Source organism: Peromyscus leucopus, chromosome 17 (assembly GCF_004664715.2).
Source record: "Peromyscus leucopus breed LL Stock chromosome 17, UCI_PerLeu_2.1, whole genome shotgun sequence".
Classification (NCBI taxonomy): Eukaryota; Metazoa; Chordata; class Mammalia; order Rodentia; family Cricetidae; genus Peromyscus; species Peromyscus leucopus.
The window spans coordinates 50,826,213-50,846,780 of NC_051077.1; the positions used below are offsets into that span (position 1 = coordinate 50,826,213).

Consider the following 20,568-nt stretch of genomic DNA (forward strand, 5'->3'; position numbering starts at 1 on the left):
TGGAAAGCCCCTTGGCATTGTTCTCATTCTTAACCACTTATGTACAGCCTTCTGGTGGCCTTCAAGTCCGGACTTGCCACAGAGCTATGCCAGAGCCCCAACTAGAGAACAAGGAGAGGTGCGGGGAGGCAGAGGACCTCTATACCACCCAAAGGCCAATTCCCTTTAGCAAATACACTTGGCATCTGAAAGATTTTACAAGATGGCGCTGGAAAACAGCTCAGTCAGTAAAGTGTTCGCCATGAGAGCATGAGGACCTGAGGTCAATCCCCAGACATGTGTTAGAAAGAAAGGAAGGAAGGAAGGAGGGGAGAGGAAGGAGGGGAGAGGAGGGAGGGAGAAAGGGAGGAAGGAAGGAAGGAAGGAAGGAAGGAAGGAAGGAAGGAAGGAAGGAAGGAAGGAAGGAAGGAAGGAAGGAAGGAAGGAAGGAGAAGGGATTTGGTGGTGTGTGTTTGTAATTTCAATGTTGAAGAGGGGGAGACAGGCAGGTCCCTGGAGCACACTGGCCAGCTCGCCTAGCCTGGCAGGTGAGTACCAGACCAATGAGAGAATATGTCTTAGAAAACAAGGTGGATGGAATCTGAAGAAGACCACCGGAAATTGACATCTGACTTCCACGTACAAGTGCACATGTGTTATAGCGCACACTTGAACCCCCGACAAACACCCACACACAGAGAGAAGCTTACAAGATGAAGATGCCTGTCTTAGTCTTATAGGAATGAAATGGTCCCTAGAAACCTCTTCCAAGTGCAGTAATTCTCAGCTCTAGATCATAAAATACCATCTGCTGCATTCACCAAAGCTGCAGGTAGCACCAGCCCTAGACATGCAGACAGTCTCTGGGGGTGCATCCCTGTCTTCTTAAAGCTCCAAGTCAGAGGGAAGCACTTTCAGCTTACAGCTCCTAGAGGGGTGAAGCTTAGCCTCAGAGCCTGGGTCCCCCCTGGGTGCACGGCTCAAAGACTGCTGAGGTGGGGTGGGATTCATTAAAAAGTAAAGAAGCAGACATCATTCTAGAAAGGCGCTGAGGAAATCTGGAGAAGCTGCAGTTAAACAATGTGTCTACTTTTCCTTTAGAATTCTCCAAACCTTTAATGGGCTAAAGGTATGCCACCTAAGTTATTGCCAAGTTCATCTGCTCATAAAAGTTCTGGAAAGCCCCCACAACACTGGCAATCCCTGGAGGACACCTTTGGGAATATAGTGTAATGACTCCTCATTAGTTGCCTCTGCAGGTTTCCTGGAAAGACGGTGCAGTGAAAATATTCATTTAAAACCGTGTTCATGTTCTTGACCTTTGGATTTCGCTATGCGCTGGAGGATCCCAAGAGCAATTTGCTAAAAAACTACTTCCATTTGCAGACTAGTTCAGAACCAAGTGGTGAGAATCCAGTTTCTCATATCGCCTACCTGTGAAGGTCCTCCAAACGCCACAGCATTTTCCTAATTTATTCCCCATAGAAACAAACACAAGTAATAAAATGAAACTGGACACATATTACTGATGGGATAGTGTTGCCAGATAATCCATATTCTCAGCAGTAGCTCAGTCTTGACATAGAGAGGATATAGAAGCCCCACGTGCTGTACATCCTAATTAAAAGCAATGATTTCTTGTCCATGCTTCACAACAGAATGCCAGAAGGCATGGTCCCTTCCAACCTCAAGGTTGTTTGATGCCCTCATTATCAAGGACAGGCTATCCTCTCATGCTTTCCTCTTGGGGGAGTCAAAATTTTAAATGTTCAACACAAGTAAAAGATGTATCTACAATCCATTTCGTATCTGCATTCCATTCGTGACCAATATTAAAAACATACAACAGAATGGAAAAGAGAGTCAGCTTCCTTAAGGGTGAAGTACACAGTAAGTTGACCATGCTCAGTGGACAGCACCATGCCTACTCCTGCATCGGCAGCTCTAATCGGTCTCAAAGGCTTATTTTTTTTTAAAGCACATGAAGTTTGGGAGGATTTGAAGGAGGAAAGTAAACAAAATTCATTGTATGCATATATCAAATTTCCAAAGAATAAATAAAAAACATTATATTAAAATGTATACATACAGACATGCACTAAGTGCCATAGACAAGGTATTCAGTTACTGACAATAAGATTATTGAGACACGGAGAGATGGGGCAGCAGTTAACAGGACATACCTCTCTTGTAGAGAACTGGGCTTCAGTCCCTAGCACCCCATCAGGCCGCTTACAACTATCTGTAACTCCAGTTCTTGGGGATCCAGTGCCCTCTGGCTGCTTGCACATACATGATGCACATGAACTCATACAGCCTCACATACATATACATAGCTAAAAATAATAGCTAGATGCGTCAAAAGATTATTGATATCATGATTACACTCAAAGTATAACTATTGCTGATGGGATTCTTTTTTTATTTAAAGATGTATTTATTTATTATGTATACAGTGTTCTGCCTGCATGTGTGCCCATAGGCCAACATTATGGATGGTTGTAAGCCACCATGTGATTACTGAGAATTGAACTTAGGACCTCTGGAAGAGCAAGCAGTGCTCTTAAAAGATGAACCATCTGCAGAAGCATATTATTTTAAGGTGTGTTACTTTTGTTTATGCTGTGCTTGTTTAATTCTGTGAATCTGTGTTATTATTCCTGTCTAAAATATCTGATGGTTTAATAAAGAATTTGCTAATAGCAAGGCTGGAAAAAGGATAGGCAAGGCCGGCAGGCAGAGAGTATAAATAGAAGGAGAAATCTGGGAAGAGGGATTGGAGAACTAGGAGCCAAAAAGGAGAAGGACTCCAGGGGCCAGCCACCCAGCTACACAGCGAGCCATGGAGTAAGAATAAGATTTACAGAAGTAAGAGAACAGGAAAAGCCCAGAGGCAAAAGGTAGATGGGATAATTTATGATAAGGAAAGCTGGCTGGAAACTAAGCCAAGCTAAGGCTGGGCATTCATAAGTAATAATAAGCCTCCCTGTGTGGTTTATTTGGGAGCTGGGTGGTGGGCCTCCCAAAAGGGTAAAAAGGACTAAAACCCACCAACAACAGCCATCACTCCAGCCCCCGGGAACTCTTATAAACATTAACATTTTGGTTTGTTATTTGATTTTAGTAAATTATTAAATAAAGCTCATCTACAAAAAAAATTGGAAAGAATTTAGTACTTCTTCCATACAGTAATTGTAAATAATTTTCAAAAACATAAATTATAGTCCACTGTGTTCTCTGTTGACAAATTCACAGACTTCCCCAAACACCAGACTGTGTCCTGGGCAGCAAATAGTAGATTAAAAGGCTTTGTCCTTATGAATCTTTCATTCCAGATCTATGATGAATCCAAATATTTAACAAGTGCCATTTCAACTTTCTTGCAAGTTCACTGTCATAATCCATCTGTCTCTTTGGTCACAAAAAAAATTCTTCAACTGTTGAGAGCTGAAAGGAAGTGCTCTGGCAGCCTGGTGTGTGGTGTGGGCCAGCTTCCTTGCCCCATGTGCCGATCCATGTGACCTCAGATGACCCTCTCTTTCAGGTCTCTGAGCCTCACTGTCCTCATCATCAAACAAGGACGGAGTCGGACTCTGAATCCAGCACAGGCTGGAGAAGTGGAGCCCAGAGACTCATGGGAGAGAAAGGGTGTTCTATGACCTTTCTGGAGTGGATCAGAAGTGACAAATACCCTACATGTCACAGGGACAAACTTGATCTGGTGTCCAGGACCTTGTGAGAGCCAAGATCTGCTGACATTCAACCCTTTCTCTGAACGCCGAGCCACCTCGCCGTTTGAAGAATCGCTAGGTGTCATGCGACCTGAGTTCCTGTTCCCGTATTCACGCACGCTGCTGCTCTGATGGGAAAAACATCTGTCAAACCCCTTGCCTCTAAAAGTCGCAGGCCAGGTAAAGCAGCCATTCCTAGGTAGTCCGCTAAAGCTGCTAAAATGTTCAAAAGTCTCCCATCAGGAGTCTTTCCATAGCTGATGTTCAAATCCATAAAATCAAAATTATCGCATCAGCAGATCAGACTGCTACTGGAACCCAGCTAATTTGCAGCAATTGCGTTTTGTAATGGAAAAGGCATAAATCTTTCCACAATCCTAGTTTCTTGAAAAGGTATAGCATTCTTCCAAAGTCTGAAGCGGATGATGCTGAAATGTTTTACAAACAATTTACAAAAATAAATAAATAAATAAATACCTTTGGGAAGGGCCAATTAAAATACAAACCAAACAAAAACTGTTAAGTAAGAACATCTCAGCTCATCAGCAACAGAGCAAAACAGCCATCATTCTCTTCCTTGCTCAGCAGCATACAATGGAGTATCATCCAGGAGGCCACAGTTAGGCCCCTTGAGCTGACATTTATCATATATAGAAGAAGGAATTTGTACCTTCTGTCAGTTAGTGTGATATCATCCTATTCCATTATCTCTGCCTCCTACCCAAGCACGGAGGCCTTACCTCTTCTGACAGTTATCTTGCTCCTAACCTGTACCACACAGGCTGTTTGGCTGGCTGAAAGCTATGGAAGGATGATAGAATATGTACTGCCCTGAAAAGCTCTTTTACCTAAACAGTAGTTCCCAAATTATGTACTAAGGCACCTGAGACATCAATGGAGTGCCACAATAGTACTTCGGGATATTTTGAATTTTGAGCAAAATATAGCGATGTTGGACATCTGTTGGATACCATGACAACTACTGGCTTAGGACAGCTCACACCTGTGAAATTACAGCAAACTGTATTCCCTTTGATGGCATTAGAGCCTTGAAACATTGCTGCCTGGGTGTAGTCTAACAGTTTCTTGAGAGATTCCATCCTACAGGAAACGCCTTAAGCAGGAAGGTAAACAATTCAATAATAGCTTCAGGAAGTCCCTGAAACTAACAAGATTCACTAGGCCCCTCCCAGCTAGACTAAGCAATAAAAACTGGGAGACTTTCCCTTAGGCACAGTGAAGTCAAGCAGCAAGGACGCTCAAAGAGAAAATCTGCAAAAAAGACTCTGAGACCACATCAGCTACATGGAAACAATCAGCTGCATGGTAACAACGAGAAGCCAGCTGAGCTGCCTGGAAGAGGTTTAGCGCAACTGAGGCCCCTGGAAAGGACAGGCTCCACCCGGTTGAGCTGCCTACAGGCTCTTCAATGTGCTCCGCATTTCCCAGCTTTTGTGAGCTGTCACTCATCCGGTGTAACTCTTGGTGATACGGCTGTGTTTGAATCAGTTCTGCTCCTGTAAGTAACCCCTCATCCATATTCCTGTAAGTAACCCTAGCAAAACTTAATGGTTCACCAAATTGGATGCCGGTAGTATCTGTACCACCATGATCCCATCCATGACAGACAGATCCCATGTCTGTCATGGGATCACTGTCTGGGATGAGTAGACATATGTGTTGCATCTCTCCAGGAAACGTTTTGTCACACAATGCTGGGAAGTTTCTGTAATGAAAAGAAACTGCCACACACAATGAGGTTGTGGGGGCTAATTCTATTCCATGAACGAACCATCCCTATGGGCTGCCACCTCCCATTATTAAGGAATTGTTGCAGAAGAGTGAGCTCAAGCAGATAACTTCCTTTGTTGTTTCAAACAGCCACTAAGTTATTAGGACATAAAATCATTTGCCTGACAGACTTGATTACACAATTTTAAAAGCAGATTTTTCTTTTAGTTGAGAGATTCTGTGAAAGTCGGTGAGACGCTAGTGGCAGCATGCATGAGCCAAGACATTTCAGAACATCCAGCCTGTGAAACCTCTTGATTCATCCTCCAAACAGGAGAACAAAGAACAAGAGAGCTTCATTTTTCAGATATTTGCCAAAGACACCTGCTCCTGGACCGCGCCTCATGAAGTCACGGCAGCCCCCGTAACTGTGAGTCTACACTGTGTCTCCATGTGTGGCTCCAGCCACCTTTGTTGCTGGAGGTGCCGAGGGTCGAAGGAAGAGAGACTGAAATGCACACTCACTGCAACCTGCCAGCTGAAGGATGTTTTCCTAGTTGTGAAATTGCAAATCTTCATTATAAACTCCCAAGTACGGGCTATTCAGAATCACTCACTATGATACCAAACAAGCATTCAGTGCAGCTCAGTGATAGCTGCCTTCACTCCCTTTCAGCCCTTTATATTCATTCATCTTGTTTCCCCACCTGAGCTCTCAGCATATAATAAGATTAGGCGGGAGCTGCGCTCTGAGCCAGACATCATAATTGTAAAGAGGAGGCTTTAAGAATGCTGATTTCACCGTGGGGCAATAGCTGACTGATAGGTATCAAAACAGATGGGCTATGAAAAACAACCTCTTTCTTATTAGTTTAAGGGGGAAATGGTGAGTATATGGGGAAGAAATCAGGCATGGATTAGGAAAACGAATATCACAATAAAAGACAGATGGACATCATGTGACTTCAGGTGTGGTGGTGGGTTAACAGCTATCACTGCCAATGAGATTTCAGGCTAGAATGCAGGACCTACATGGAATAATGTGTCCTACACGTCTACGCAAAAGTGAGGAATGTTCTTTCTTTAACTTTGTTTTCTCATTTGTGACTTTTGACATGTATGTATGCAATACGTTTTGATAATATTCGCCCTTAAAATTATCCTTCCTCATTCCTTTCATTCTCCCTCTGACCCCCTCCCCCTTTGTAGCCAGTCTCCCCCTGGCATTCATGTTTTGTTTTGTTTTTTGTAGGTCTTCTGCAGGTAGACATATAATAGAAAAAGAACAAAAGATTATATTCTTCAAAAACATCTCCACAACGATGAAGAAAGGCTCTGAAAATGTCTCAGATGAGGGAGCATAGAGACACAGAGACACGATGATGAAAGTCCCTACCCAGGCCTGGTACTTGAAGAGAAACATGCTTTTAAAAAATAAAAGGTCATTACTGCACTGATTTACAACCCAGAACACAGACAGTAAATCTGGCAAGTTTAAAGAAATGTTAGGTTTGTTGATATTAAAACTGCACTGCTGTTACGTGAGAGACTTGCCTTTGAATTAGGAAGTCCATGCTGGATATTTAGGGTAAAGGTCTATAATGTAAACACTCATTCTCATGTGGTTTAAAATACTATCTATGGGGTGTGTGTGTGTGTGTGTGTGTGTGTGTGTGTGTGTGTGTGTGTGTTATACACAGGGCACGGGGACACACAATGCTAACAGTAGGTTAGCCTGGGCAAAAGTTGTGTGAAAATTACTTGCTCTAGTCCTAATTTGCCGCTTTCCTATACTTTGAAATTACATCCAAAGAACATAGGTTCAAAATTAAAGTGCCATGTATGCTACCTTTGAGTGCAAGAAGCCAGAAGCTTAACCGAACAGGATCATAACTACACCACTTATGCCAGGAAGTCCACTGTGGTAGTACCAAATCATACAGAGTAGATTGTCAGACCTAGCCTGTTGCACATGCTGTAATGCATAGCCACAGAACTCATGAAAACACCTAATGATGTCAAGCCTGAAAAGTGCCATCTTACCAACCACCCTGACAGGAGCCATGAGGGCTGGGGCTTGCCACAGGGAAGGAAAGTCAGACTCATCCTGGTAGCCTTGTGGGCAGGGCCACATGACTTCCAGTGATTCTGTACTGTGATGGTGAGTGCAGCTAAGGGCTCCCAACATTCTCTGAGACCTTTGAAGACAGCTACATGTTGGCCAAAGGGCCATTCTGTGGCTTTCTGCTTTCAGCTGGCCCTTTCCACTCTGGGAAACTGCAGCCACAAAGTTGTACTTAAAGGACAATGGTTTGTGCTCTAAAGTACTCTATGTTTGTTTATGGGTTATGGACAAGGAGAGTTAGGACCCACCACAGAGAAACTGACACCTGTAGTTAAAGCTACCTGCAGCCCCTACTGGTCTACACAGCTCATTACTACAGACTTCCTAGGAATTTGGTGTAAGCACCCTGGGAAACTGAGCCCTCCAGTTTCTTCCCTCCAGGCTCCCCAACCTTGTGCTGAAACTAAGCTCTCCCCGCCTCTCCCTCTAGGATGCTCCTTGAAGACAAGTATGTCACATTCCTCCTGAGAGAGGAACAAAGGAAGAGATTATCAAAAGAAGCATGAGAAAACAGACACTGCTTGACATTGATTGAAGCTTCCCATCCTTTGTTGTACAGTTTACCACGGACCCAATTAGAAAAGCACAAGGCCCTTCTCATTACCCATCCCTAGCTAGCATTATATACTAAGTATTTGGCAAACACCTCCTATGTTCCAGGCATCATGCTAGGCTCTAATGATGGCGTATTGTACCAACAGGACATCACCCTCAAGAGCTCACAGCTAATAAAAAAGAGAAAACAAAACAGCAATGAAACCAAGTGATGTTAAAAGCACCACTTTGCAACTGACTTAACAGGGCAGGTTAGCCTAGGAGTCCGCTGGCACGAACCTCCTGTCTTCTTCTTTTCTGGTCCACTCCAGTCCTTACTGCTCTGGGCTGCATGTGACAAAGTCGTCTTCAACTCTTCTTTCCTGGAATCAGGCTTCTCTACTCTCTGGCCCCCTCCTCTGCCCTGCTGCGACAGTGGCCTCGGTTCACGCAGCTCTTGGTCACATATCATATCCTCACTCTTGGGGTTACCTCTGAGGCCCGTCTTCCACACAATCCCTGTGCTCCTCTGTGCTCATCACATCAGATCTCGTGCAGATCCCTAACACTGTCTTCCATCCCCAGCCAATGCTTTTCCATGGAAACTTCTTTCAGCTTACTGACTCAACAATTTCTTACTTATTCTCAAAGATTAAACGTAAGCAGTCTTGTCTCTTGGGAAGGTGGCACCCAGCTAACATTCACTCAGGGACAGCCTTCAATCCAGCATCTGGCTATGACTCAAATTAGGACAGAAACAATTTTTCCAAAGTTATAGGGAAGGGCTTTAATTCAGTTCATGGCAAGGAAATTATCATAAAAGTTAAATATTATAAAACAAGTGATAGTGTTTAAGTCAGTTACCCCCGGTCATAAGGAAGATCATGTTACACACACTTAGGACAAGGTTGACTATTTACATGTTTTCAAAAGTTACAAACACATCTGATGGGACAAGCCACTCCTGCTTTAAGTTTTGATTAAGTATGAGATTGTAATTTCTTAAACTTCCCACCGCTTTTGTGGGGTATTTCCCTAATGAATTCCTTTTCTCCTGAGATGGCCCAGGCACTCACTAGCTATCAACCCTAACAACCTGACTTTGATCCCTAGATCCCATGTGGAAGATTATAACCAACTCAGGAAGTTGTCCTCTGACCTTCACACACCTGTGACACACACATGTACACAATCGCACAGGGCACACACAGTCAATAAATGTAATAAAAACTGGAAAATAAAAATGTAAATTCATTTTCTGGTTCTTGCAACCAAAAATGCTAAATGATATTAGATATTTTATATTCTAAAGCATAAGAAATGAAAACTGACCATCATGATGCAATTAATGAGTGACCCTAAAAGAAATTTCAAATGCTGATTAATAGAAAGGAAAAGCCAGACCCTCAGAGTAAAAGGCTTTTCACGGAAGGAACACCAGCACTTGGAAAACAGCACACACTTTTCTCATCAACCACTATGGTGGAGACCTTCGCCCTAGACCGACTTCAAGTCCAGGAACCATGACCAGAACAGGCTCTGAAAGCCAAACACCCAGTAGGCCTCTCTCTGTACTGGATGAGTAGATTATGTGTGACTCTTCATGAAACACTGAAGTTGAAATAGTAAATCATATTTCTGTTTGCAGTATTTTTTTTAAGGAACTTTAGAAAAGAGTTTAAATCTCACCTCGGATTGGATGTTTTGCCAAGTAGAAGAGATGGATTTCTTTATTATTTATTTGTTTGTTTATTATTTCTGGGGAGGAGGAATCGACTTCACAATCATATTTGTAATATGAAAAAGCCTAAACATTCAACAAGAAAAATATAGCCTTCCTCGCCCACCCCACACGCTCAGATTTTCGCCCTCCCTCCTGCCCCGTCTACACCACTCCATCACACTCTGGTGCTCCTCCCTTCTCAGCTAACATGTTCCTCCGCTGATGGGATTCTGGCTTTGCTACAAATTCTGCAGGAAAAACAGTGGGTCAGAAACTGAGTAAAAAGAACAACTTCCTTGGTGTTTCTGGGCATTCGGAGTGTGAGTTACACTTTCAACGCATAGTTTTTCACAAAGATGGAATATTAATGTGATTATAGGGGGGAAAAAGACCGAAATAGCTGACTTCTTGTGACATGTTAAATCACATCCTGAAATGTGATTTCCATGCCCCCATTAGTGACAGAACAAATACTTCTGCTCTTGGTCATCAAACTATGCCTACTCATCTTTAGTTAGCATAAAAAGTGATGGGCTTCCTTGTGATATTTTAAGCATACATAAATATGTGGGTGTGTTCTTATGCAGCCTTCATCCTCCCTGTCCTCTCCTGCCAGTCCCCTTCTATCTTCCCAAAGGGCCCCTTTGGCTCTCATGTCACGTCACGTTTCCACCACTCTCCCCACACACGCTGAAGATTTCTTCCTTCCCTTTTCTGTTCTTCACTCTATTTTTCTGCCATATAAACATGCATACATGCGTGTAAGTTTAAATCTAGAGTGTAAATGAGAGGGAGTGTGACATGTATCTTTCTAAGCCTGCCCCCCCCCTCTCTCTTGGTTTTTTGAGACAGGGTTTCTCTGTGTGTAGCCCTGGCTGCCCCAGAACTTGCTCTGTAGACCAGGCTGACCTTGAACTCTCACAGATCATCTGCCTCTGCCTCCCCAGTACTGGGATTAAAGGTGTGCACCACCGCCCAGCTATTTCTCTCTTGAAAGTAATTTTTAAAATGTCATACAAGTATTTCTAGATGAGCACTGAGACCCTATTATCTTTGATGAAGAAAAAGAGCTGAGAGAATAAATCACAATCACATCTTATCTCAAAAAAAAAATAAATCAATAAGAAAAGGAACAGGATCTAAAATAAAATTCAAAGATCTTACCAATGGAACTATGGGTTTGAAAAAATATGTAATATATTTAAATTCAAAGATAGATTTATTTGCTTAAATATAAAGGAATAAAACTAAAAGGGAAAAAAATAGCTACATCAAAGAAACCCCTTTCACTTGTTTTTCCTTTTAAAGGGTATCACTGTAGAAGCAGATTCTTTATTTTTTTTATTGTGACAAACTGCATACAACATAAAACTGACCATTTTAGCCAACTATAAGTTGAAGACTATAAACCACATCCACAGCTTAAGGTACCAAGTACATTCACTGTAACCAATCTTCTGAACCATTCAACTGAACAACTCTGCATTCTCCTCTGCCCCTGGCATTACATCCTACTTCCTGCCAATATGGCTGTTCTAGGTACCTCATAGCTGTGTGGCATCATATAGAATCTGTTGCCTTCTTTCTGACTTATTTCACTTAACATAATGTCTGCAAGGCTCATCAACAGCATGTCGCTACCCCTCTGAAAATTGAATAATAACCCAATGTGAGGGCAGACCATATTTTATTTATCTGAAAATAGATCTGGGTTTGCCTCCACTTTTTTGACTTCCCTTCAAACATGTTTAACTCAGAAGCTCTGGGGCTGGGGCTAGGTTGCTTGGTTCAAATACCTAGACTCACAGAGGGATTTAAAAAAAAAAAAAAAGAATGGAAGAGGACAGGTGGGCACAGTACCAAACTGAGCAATCAAAAATGCTGACGGTGCTAAGAGCTGAAAAGAATTTTCAGGTACCATAAATCATTCTAAGATAGATCTCAACAGATATTTACTAGATCCTAAAAATGGAGACCACGTCTCTTCTGAGGTCAATGAAGCCCAAACTATGGTATATAACGAGTAGATGAATATCAACAACAACAAAAATAAATAAATAAGAGAGGCACAACAGCCCTACCCACAGAGGATTCAGAAAATGCTCCTGCTACAACCTCCATCACTCATCAGTTAAGTTCCAAGAAAGACTAGAGAGAGACAAGCATAAAAAGGGAGGGGTGTCCCACAGACAGGAGACGTCAGAACACGCCCTGAAGATGAGAGTGAAGCACAAACTTGAAGCCAGATGTTATCCTCACAGAGCTTTAAGAAGCAGTCCCCAGACAACAGGAAAGGTGAGAAGCCAGACCCAATCAAGTGTCAACTGGAATAAATGAACGTCTAGTAGAAGATGCCCATGCCACCACAAACCCACCCTGCTGAACTTTGAATATCTTCTTCTGTTGGTCTCTCCTTTCATTTTTGAGACAGGGTACCTCATTAAACCAAGAAACTTGTTCTTTTGGCTAGACTTGCTAGCCAGAAAGTTGTGGGGTTAGAGCTACACAGTTTCATGCCTGACTCCTAGGTGGGTGCTGCTGAGGATCCAGACTGGGATACCTGTGCCACAAGCACTCTCTATCCATTGAGCCGTCTTCCCAGTCCAGGTGAAATATCTCCCAGAACCACCTTGTCATTAGTGACAATGTCATCACGATGTTCACTGTTATGCTTATGTCGAATACTCACCTGGTTTTCCACCTTATGCTACATGGCAGTTGTGTTCTTTGAACTTGTGGAAGAACAGCAAAGACTCACAAGATTAGATATCTACAAACAGAATCCCTGTTCCCAAGACACTACCCAAAGAGCCGGACCACTGAAATGAGAAAGGACAGGGCGAGCTGAGAACAGCATTGTGTAAGCAGCAAGGTGACAAGGCCACGAACAGAATGCAAAAGGATGTTCCATAGCTGTTCCCTCTGAACTGAAACATTCTCTCCTGGAGGGATGAGAGGAGCTCTTAAGACTCAGAAACCTAAGAAAACTTGCCAGCCTTGGGAAACTCAATAACATTCACAAGTGCCCCTCCATAAGGTTATGTACACAGTAAGCAAATGAGGGATGGGAGACTCTTCCATGGAGACGACTGCTACTTGTGCAGGAAACCCCCCCACCCCCGATGTAGCTTCCGTGAGTCACCACTCTTACTGGGATGACCTATTTGCTGATGTAGCTCCACGTGAGTCACCCATGTGTGTGACCTCTCATCCTTATTCCTGTAAATGTCCCCGATAAACTCACTGGCTCACCCAGCAGGACTTTGGTGGAATCAGCTACGTGTTCTGCCATTGTTGCTTTACCTGGGATGAACAGATGTTTATTAATGTCTCCCCAGGAAAAGAGACAACAAAGGTGTCCAGGGAATACAATGAGAGGAGACGTGTTCAGGTGTGAGTTGTCCCTTCATTAACTTTTCCATTCATTCGTTCACCCCTTCCACGTGGCTCCACGCAGAAGTTATATTCTGGTTGTCAGAGCTAAGCAATGTCAATGCAGGATGCTTTGCTATGTGGACTGCTGTGGAATTGAGCTTTAAAGGGTGAGTAAGAGTTCCCTGAGGGGTTACAAGATGACAGCATCCTGGCAGGAAGAATAGTCTGGAGGTCAACAGCTTCAGACAGTCATAGTGAGTAAGGGAGGGATGAACAAGAGCTCAGGAGGTGGGAAGACCAGACCAGTGTGACCAAGGGCATGGAGGTGTAAAGAGTGGTAGAGGCTGCACTCAGGGAGAAGAGCAAAGCACTTCCTTAAGAAGAGAATCATGGGTATGGAAATGCAGATGCAGGAAATACATCAGTGAGCTGTGGCAAGCAAGGGTTAATTCACCAAGAAGGGACCATGTTGGGACAGACTCCAGGATGAAGGCATGTCGGACTTAATTATGGTTTGACTGTGCAGTGGCCCCCATCAGCTCGTGTGTCTAAAAACTTGGTCCTTAACTAGTCTGATCCTTCTAGTAAGGTTACACCTTCTGATATCCGTTCCTGTCCATTCCTCCTCAACTCACTATGACTGTTTGAAGCCGTTCACCTCCACACTATTCTTCCTTCCAGGATGCTGTCATTATGGAAGGTTTGGGATCTTTTGGCTACAGGCTCTTGACTTGGATCTCTAGGGATGGGGCTTATGGGTTATAAATCTCTCCAGTTCCTGCCCCCCCCCGTTCTCTGCTTCCTGACTGCCCCATGACATAGCCATCTACTTCCCATCTTAGCGCCACAGCCATAGCAGCTTCCGCCACCTTCACCGGCAGGACAGACTGCATGTCCAGAACTGTGTGCCAGAACCAATCCTCCCTCCCTTAAGATGTTTGGACAGTTAACTCCATCACAACAAGAAAAACAATACAGGACACAAGGGTATTTGTACTGTAAGGTATGAATAGCCTACTGCTGTTAAATGTCTGAAACAAGAATTAACCCCTTCCACACGAGGTTAAGTCCATGTTTAGCAGCCCTGTGCTAGGTGGAGGACCTATCCATCACTACTGCCAGATGCTAAGCCTGAGTCTGTACAGTGAAGTACAGAGCAGTTGGCAACTCTCCCAAGCCAGCACTCAGCTAGCAGGCCTCCTGGTTCCTGGGCGGTATCTCCTGGTGCTGTCTAGGTTTTAACAGAACTATAACTGGTATTCATATCCAATGGATGCCTCACAGCCTGCCCTCCACTACCCAAGCACTGCCCTGTCTTACCTCCCCAACAGCTTCAGAACACAAACACCCCCTGGCTTTGCATTTTCTCCCACATAGACTTTGATCAGCTTTTGATTAATTCTCCTGCTAATTTTCACCTTGGCTCCTTTCTACTTCATCTTAAGGCTTTAACAGTTAGGGCACATGTGATTTTTAAATGGCAGTGTTCTCTTTTACACCATCCAAGTCATTCTTGAAAACATTAAGCATCCTAAGACTCAAGACGAGAGCCATTCTCTGTGCCCTGAAGTTAGCCCCAATCAGTCTTCACAGCTCCTTGACTTGCTACTCAGAGAAGAGTTTGTGAAGATGTAATCTCCATTATTGTGTTCATATTACTCACTTTTGGCTGAGGTTGTTTATGTTTTCTTTATAAACAATTCAAATGCGGTCCCTTTTAAGATTCTGTATTTTCTATCATCTTCATATAAGGCAGTTCACTCATGTAAAATCAAGTCATGTAACTTAACTTCTACTTTTTTTATCTTCATCAGGATAAACATGCTGGAACACTGCCCCCATTCTCAATAATGCAAAATCATGAACAAAAACCTCTACTAAAATATGTTAAGAGGAAACAGTTCTTTTGAAAGACACCTAGAAGACAAGTGTCTTCATTTCTGTCTACTTTTCATTTGCATTTCTAGAGAAAACTGGAAAAAAAAGGTTTCATGTGTACAACTCCCCGTATACTCTCCAACATTAACAATTTCTCACAAGCTCTTATTTATATTGAAGCAGTATCTCTTGTAGCCCAGGCTAGCCTGGACCTTGCTACATAGGTAAAGATGATCCTGAACTCCTAATTCTCTTGCCTTCATTTCTGAAGTTCTGAAATTACATTTTAAACATCAATCTTCCCAGTTGTAGTTAAATATCTTAGAGCAAAAAAAAAAAAAAAAAAAAAAAAAACCAAAATTATTGGATATAAGAGCAAAACAAGCTATCAGAGATTTTACACTTATTCCAAGGCCTAAACCAACAGTATGTATTCATAAGGAAGCTATTCTCAAATAGCTCCAGTTAAACACCCTTAGGGGTGTTACAAGGGGGCATTCATCTTCCCAAACCATTTTGCTTGAACAATTATTTTGTAGCTTGATCAAAAATCACTGTACCCATTTGGTAGCAGAATGAATCTTTCAGAAAGGTTAATATTCTGTCTCAACTTGTTCCTGATTAATTTGACAGTTTTACACACACACACACACACACACACACACACACACACATATATATATATATATATATATATATATATATATATATATAGAGAGAGAGAGAGAGAGAGAGAGAGAGAATTACAAAGCCCTTCTAGCCATGCTGTTGGCTGACATTCTAAGAAGACGGAAATACTGAGAGTCTTGAGAGTGGAATAGAGATTATAGCCAGTGGGTGAGAAGATTCAAAGCAGAGCAATTGAGCTACTTAAAAAATATTGATACCTTGAAATAACTTCATTACTATGACTATTAAAAGTAAGATGAATTGAACACGTGCCACACATAGCTGGGAGGCCCCAACGGAGCAGACCAGGTAAGTTTTCTAAGTCACCTGTGATAAACAGACCACTTACCTGTAAGAGTAAGTGCTACATAAGTCCTTCAGTGGCTAAAAACAATCTTGGCTTCTCTTCTTGTAATGGAAAAGAGTCTAAAATGGTAAGAAGAAAAGAAATAGGGGGTAACCCCTGTAAATTTCCATGCTTTAAATGTAGGTGAGATTTAATAACGGTAAGATGCATGTGATTTAGTATATAATTCACAATTCATCTGAACATTATTACCCCACCCCAAAGCAGTAGCGTATCTCCCCTTCCTCTTTTAATAAGTAAATGCAAAATATTTGTTTTTAAAATGAAACCATCAATATTTAAACGCACGAAAGCCCCGCTGAGGAAGGAGGAAACCAAACACCCGCACTTCCACGTGGAAAAGAACAACCCCAAACAAGCTAACCTCCACAGAAAGAAAGGCACACAGCTGCTCCGAGATCGATCGCACATCTGCTTCTGGTGGTGACTGCCCTGGAGTCGCACTTGGCTTCCAAGTCAGGGTCCAGACGGAAAGTACCGCCCCCTTCTGCTCGCACCGCGTTCAGCTCAGTGCCACCACTGGGGGGGGAAGAAAAAAAATCCGTGCCATGAAGTGTTAACAGTAAAAGAGAAAATTCCTCCTCTGAGTTTTCGTGGAGAGGCAAGAATCCACACACTGCAAGGGTTCCCTCTTGGAGTCTTATCGCCGGTGCTCACCACAGCCCCCGAGCAGCACCAACACAGGCTGCTGCTGCAGAATGCCCACCAGGGGGATGCTACGCTGGCGGTGTGGGCGCCTGCCGCGGTGCCCAGAATGCTGGAGAGGATGGACTGGGTGCTGTTGATAATCTCCAGGCTCCCCACCCCCACCCGAGGGCAGGAACGCCTGCCCAGCCCCCAGCTCTCCACTCCCATCTTGCCCTCACTAAGGTGGTGGTCGAGTGAGTTACAAATGAACCCCAGACTGTCCCGGCCCTTGAGGAAACAGATGTTGTCAGCTGAGATACAAGCAGAATATGAAAGACGTCCAGGTCAAAGACTCCCCGTGAGAAAGCCGCTGAGAAGGATGCCGGTGAGGAACTAAAGCCCTCTTGTCAAGTCTATAAAATACTGTTTTCAATGAACTAACTTGGGGCTCACTCCCCCCGAGAGTTTTCCTTATTTTTATCCCATCTGTCCCATAATTCAGATAATGGGCATAATATATCCACGTGTGTGTATACACTACCATTTCTATTTCACGTGCAGGAATAATAAAAAGTCCTACATGGTTTATACAGAGGAAAGATGGATAAGCCACTCAAGTCTACAGATTGCTAGCTGGTCCCCCCCTGTCTCCATGGGGACAGCCTGCCAGTAACTAAGTTTGGAGATTTTTTTTTTTTTTCTGACTCTCCGGCGTTAAGGAAGTCCGTAGACATGTGCAGTGAATTACTATAGAAGTTCCGAGTGTTTTCCATCCACACTCTCTCACCCGGGTTTGCTGTGGGTTTAGCAAAGAAAGTGGGTTGTCGTCTTCCTGGGGGGGCACATCTCCAGACCTCCAAAGCGGAGACGATGGCAGAGCAGCCTGCTTCAGACCTGCTCTCACCGCCCACCTCCCCCTCTGCCAGCCTAATTAATCTATGTCTAAATGGAGCCGCGGTTGGCAGAGAGGCAGCAGTGTCAACGTGGAATAATCGCTTGGACCTGAAGCTGACTTGTTTTCCATCCCTGACAACAAATAACGTTACTTCCCAGCCTGCAGGCCAAGAGCTGAAATGGGTTTATAATTTGCCTTCCAATCAATCTCTCATCCTCTCAACCCCTTAAGTTTTCTGTCTTTCAGCATGCAGGGGACAGCTTGGGAGATTCAATCACCAGGCTTGGTCTTTATTGATATCCTTAATGAATATTCTTTGGCTTCTAAGTAAAAAGGTGGAAATCTGCATAATCCCAAACCACGCTGGTTTACATAATGAAAACAAATAGACTGTCAGCTCATAGCTCTGCAAGATCATTAATAAACCCAGTCATTCTTCTCTCATGCCAGCAGCTGGAACAGAAACCTTCAGTCATTTCATATGCACACAGCCATCCACATTCAGCCAGCTTTGAGACCCTGGTAGTAGGCAGGTTGGAATCGGAGGACAGCTCAGCTCCTTGCTCTGCTTCCAGTCAAAGAACTCATTAAAACTCTGCTCCTAGGCTCTGGGAAGTGCATAGTCCCCTTAGTAATCCCAACCTCTTGTTCCTCCAAAGATGAGCCCTCTCAAGCTGGTGAAGGGGAGGACGACACAAGAATGCAGAATCGCCAGCAAAACCAAGAGTGTGACCAGGGTGGAAACAAAGCAGCATGGTGAAAATTTTCAGAAGATAAACAGTAGAGATGGCGAAGAGAAAGGAGTGTGTTTGAGCAGACCCAGGCGGCCGGCCCTCTGCAGCACTTCTGCATTGCGAAGGAAGCTGTTCAGCAGCCACAACAACACCAAGGACACATGTATTCATAGTTCCCATTTTTTACAGAGGCGTGGTGGAAGAAGGTTAAGAAATCTGCATGGCTAATATATGGTAAAGACAGGGGTTTTTGTTTGTTTTGTCTGTTTGGTTATGTTGTTTTTTTTTTTTTAAACTTTCAAACCCAAAAACACTGGAAGAGAAAAGCAAACCTCCCTCTTTCCAGTACTTGACACTGCCCATGAAGGTCCTGGCTGTGAGATGAACATGAACTGCGCCCCCACCCCACTGGCTGACATATCTAAATACTTGGTCCCGGCTGTCAACTCTATTGTGGAAGGTTGTGGAATTTTAGGAAGTAGGGCCTCACTAGAGGAAATGGATCACTGTGTATGGTACTTCAGGTTTTATGCCCAGCTCCATTTCCTGTTCCCTCTGCTTTTTTAGTGTGGATAAAAGGTGACCAGCTAGCAGCTAGCTCCGACCACCAGGTCTCCTCTGCCTGCTGTCATGACTCGCCCATCATGATGGAGTATAAACCCCGGAACTGCAAACCAAAATAAACCATTCTCCCTTAAGTTGCTTCTGTCAGGGTGTTTTAGCTCAGGAACCAGGAAAGGACTGAGACACCAGTCTCCTGTGTTGGTCTTTAGTAATGGAGATAGGGTCGGTAGACTAGTAGCTGCAGAAGAGAAGTGACCAAGTAGATAGGCCACCAGCATCCAAAGATGGTCACCGAGGCCTTTAGAACACAGTCTCCCCTGGATCGACCTGATCTTTCTTCATAAGAAATATCAGTGACATAGCATTTGGCACAGAGGCAGGAAGGGCGGGAGTTCCAGGCCTGCTTTTTTTTCAGCATAGTGAGTTTGACACCTGCCTGTGATGCATGCGATCTTGCCCTCCTCAACCAAAAAATAAATAAATAAATAGATGGAAATCTCAATGACAAAAACAAATCTTTGCGTAAGTCTTCCTGACTAATAAAGAATAAGACAGGATGAGAATATACTAAAAGCAAGGAATGGAATCCAGTTAACAACTGAAAAGTCCAGATGCAGAGCCTTGTTATGCCATTTGTGAAAGTTGCAAGGAAATATCCCCGAGTCTCAGCACCTTGGTCTCGGTTCAGGTCCCCTTCCTTATCAGTTGTTAGTTAGCTCACTGTGTTTTGAACAGTTCGGCACTGAGAGTGAGGATTAACGCAGACCTCTTGTGGCCACAGTTGTTTAAGGGATGGTAAGAAGAAGGTAGAAAAGAGCTGGTGTACCCAAGAGTAGATGGGAGAAATCACAGAAAAAAAAAAATACATGTGTGTGCATTTTAGAGGTTTTCCATCTGGGACTCTAACAGATCGGGATATCTACCATCTCAACCAAAGGAGTAGAATTTGGCATCTGTTCATTAGCACATCTCCTGAAATAAGCTAGCTTTTAGTCCTGTTACAAGAAGACTACCTAAAAACTGTGACACTGAATACATCGAAAGCAATAATATCTTCATAATCTAGGAGCCAGGCTAGTCAATACATCATACCCAAGACAATGTTCATCCCACTACTTGCTTCCAAGGGCGAAAACACAACTTGCCCAAGAATGTAGATGCCTAAAGCTATAAGACATCTGCACTTCCCTCAAATTAAATATTCACACCTTCTATTCATCTAAACAATCATGGATGTTAGACTCACTGATTGGTACAATAAGGACGAAGGAGTTCAAGGCCTCTTCCCCTAGACATGGTAAATATAGCAGAAGTACACACATACACACACACACACACACACACACACACACACACACACACACACACACACCAATAACCCACCCAAGCATCCCACTGAGATTTCCATTGTACACATGTAGATAAAAGCATACACTTTGAATCCTGAGTGACAACTTTTTGCTTTGTTTTGTTTTTATATTTTTATTTTTTATTTTTTTCGAGACAAGGTTTCTCTGTGTTGTTTTGGTGCCTGTCCTGGATCTAGCTCTGTAGACCAGGCTGGCCTCGAACTCACAGATCTGCCTGGCTCTGCCTCCCGAGTGCTGGGATTAAGGACATGCTCCACCATTGCCTG

The 20,568-nt window shown here is 43.4% G+C and overlaps 1 protein-coding gene across 1 annotated transcript in view; it reads right to left on the reverse strand.

Moving 5' to 3' along the window:
• The window catches only part of Csgalnact1 (chondroitin sulfate N-acetylgalactosaminyltransferase 1), a 331,838-nt gene that overhangs the window by 166,444 nt on the left and 144,826 nt on the right, over positions 1–20,568 (reverse strand). Inside the window, exons 3-4 of the mRNA XM_028883852.2 lie at positions 16,477–16,631; positions 16,095–16,171 (exon numbers count right to left, since the gene is read on the reverse strand). The gene's annotated coding sequence lies outside the window, so the exon portion shown is untranslated. The remainder of the gene's footprint in view (positions 1–16,094; positions 16,172–16,476; positions 16,632–20,568) is intronic.